The sequence below is a fragment of the Phoca vitulina genome, unplaced genomic scaffold (assembly GCF_004348235.1).
Source record: "Phoca vitulina isolate PV1807 unplaced genomic scaffold, GSC_HSeal_1.0 scaffold25, whole genome shotgun sequence".
Classification (NCBI taxonomy): Eukaryota; Metazoa; Chordata; class Mammalia; order Carnivora; family Phocidae; genus Phoca; species Phoca vitulina.
Genome location: NW_022589728.1, coordinates 41,886,491 through 41,889,069, shown reverse-complemented (window position 1 = coordinate 41,889,069; position 2,579 = coordinate 41,886,491). Strand labels below are relative to the sequence as shown.

General features: G+C 36.1%; 1 pseudogene; it reads right to left on the bottom strand.

Moving 5' to 3' along the window:
* Window positions 1-560: 560 nt before the first annotated feature.
* Window positions 561-2,029, bottom strand: LOC116643191 (annotated as a pseudogene).
* Window positions 2,030-2,579: the final 550 nt, after the last annotated feature.

Below are 2,579 nucleotides of genomic sequence, written 5' to 3'. Positions count from 1 at the left end.
AGAAAATAGTATCTCACAGTATAGCAACATTACAAAGATGGTAATTAATACACTTAGAACACATGAAACCTATCAAAGACATTTTTTGTTGTTGAACAAATGATTGTCATGACAGTACAATTTAAAAAGGCTTTTCATTTCATGTGTGTTATCAGTGCTTCAACACAGAACATATTGTCAAGATTAGTGACGTGGATACCAATGGTTTTTTTCAAACACTGAATGCCAGTATTTTCTGGTAAATGCCAATTTTCACACAACAAATTAATTAAACATAACACAATTTCAGGAGATGATGATATCAGCATAATTCACCCAAATTACAAAAATAGCAACACTTAAAATCATACACATTATTTCACCATTTCATAAAACTTCTCTTTAAACTTCTACAAACTTTCCCAGAGTAAAAAGATTCCTCAAAAGCCTCATGATAACATTAAACTACAAAATTCACTCTGGAAATGCAGGGAATTATTTTTCAAATTTTTGCTTTAAGATTTTTTTTTAATCTGTGAAAATATATAGTGAGGAGTGTGTTGAGATAGGTGGAGGAAAAAAGAGCTTCTAGTTGATGGATTTAATATGTCTGAAAATACTTCAATAATGTAGAGAAAAAACTTCAAGAGCAAGAATGTATTCTAAATAGAAGCCTTTCAGCAAGATGGACAGGTGAGCAGTTCTTGCATCAGTTGCATCCACAGGAGAGAGGTCTCAAAGAATGCTAGTTTATAGAATCTTCTATATGATAGAGTTGGCTACATCCAATGATTCATCTTTTACGAGAACAATGTCATAAGAGTCCATGTTCTTTTCTAAAAGCTCATCCACCCTATCATTTAGCTATCCAATTTTCAGAATGTGTTCAACATTGGCTACTCCATCTGTCATTCTTATATCCCCTTGGGAATCTCCAAGCAGAATTATGTTGCTACTGTCTTTTCATCAATTGAAATATCCTGTATTCTTCAAGGCACCATCATGTTTGTTAAATAAAGGAATTAGTTTGCCTTTAAATCCTTTGAGCACCCCATTATCATCAAAATCCATGAAGTTGGACACTACTGTGATGTTCGGGTGATAAACTCTAGCTTAATGGATTACCTCCTCCAGTATATCACCAATACCAGCTGAAAATATGAACACAGGGATACTGTATTGTTGGAGTTTATCAAAGAAATTCTCATACCCTTCCTTGAGCATAACATCAGATTCTGCCACCATGTGATTTAGTATACCATTCTACCATGTAGGGGTACTTCTCTTCTATGATAAGAACAGGATCAATTTCAATAGCGTATTTTTCCTTTAGTTGCAGTAAATTTTCTCAGCATTCATCTGTAACCAGCTTACTGTTGTCAATGACATAACAACATGTTGGGCATCTTTTCCCTTCATAGGAAAATCTACTCAGTGTCATATCAAAGTCTGTTATTTTTTTTAATTTTATTATGTTATGTTAATCACCATACATTACATCATTAGTTTTTAATGTAGTGTTCCATGATTCATTGATAGTGCATAATACCCAGTGTTCCATTCAATACGTGCCCTCTTTAATACCCACCTGTTATTATCTGAAGTTTGGCAGCTCCTCCCTTAATAAGACCACAGATCATTTCTTCTACTCTTACAGGGTTCTTATTTTGAACTCAACTTCTCTGGAATTCTTGCATCATTTTCACATGTACAGTGGAATCTTCATTAGGCATTTCTTGGTTCTCCAATCTTCCTTAGGGCACTTGAGTTCTTTTGTCCTCAAATTTGTCCTAGGATAACAGCATAGGTGATAAGCAATATCCAGAGATGCAGGGCTTGGATACAGACAATCTTGATGATCTTGGTCTTCCACGTTGCCTTCCTCTTCAAGGTACATATGTACTGGGCCAGCACCCCCCACCCTCCCACGACCAGGGTGCACACACTGGCACTTGCCACCACACCCATCCTCGCCACAGCTGCCTGGTCCATGAATGGGGTATCCTGCGCCTCCCAGGCAGAAAAGAAAAATTCAAAGATATTTTTAATGGTCCAGATGTTATAACTCTCAGATCACTCAAAAGCAAAATGATAAAAATGTAATATAAGACCCAAGAACATTATTTAACAGTGAACAGAAGAAGCAAGTTATATACATGGAATTTTTAGTTATAATCTCTCTACTGAAGGATACCTCAGACTGGGATCCAATGGCACTAGGTACTAGTCCCATCTATACCAAAGCAGTTTCCCTACTGCTCATATCCATGTTTGAAATAATTAAATAACCCAGCAATTTCAATAAGGTTTTACTGTGAATATGAACTCACCAATGCTTCATAAGTCCCCAAAGATAAGCAATCTCTACAGGGTTGGCTTCACGGATGTGCCACTTACACACTCAGGTGCATAGATTAGAAGGGCCTGAAGTTGGTTTAATGCTGTCACTATCGTGAAATTCTTAACAATTTAACAAGGACCCCATATTTTAATTTTGTATTGGGCCCCACAAATTATGTAACTGGTCCTAATTATAAATACCAAAACTGACATGAGGATTCTGAGTTACTCTTTACTATAGTCACTTGTGTCATGCATTT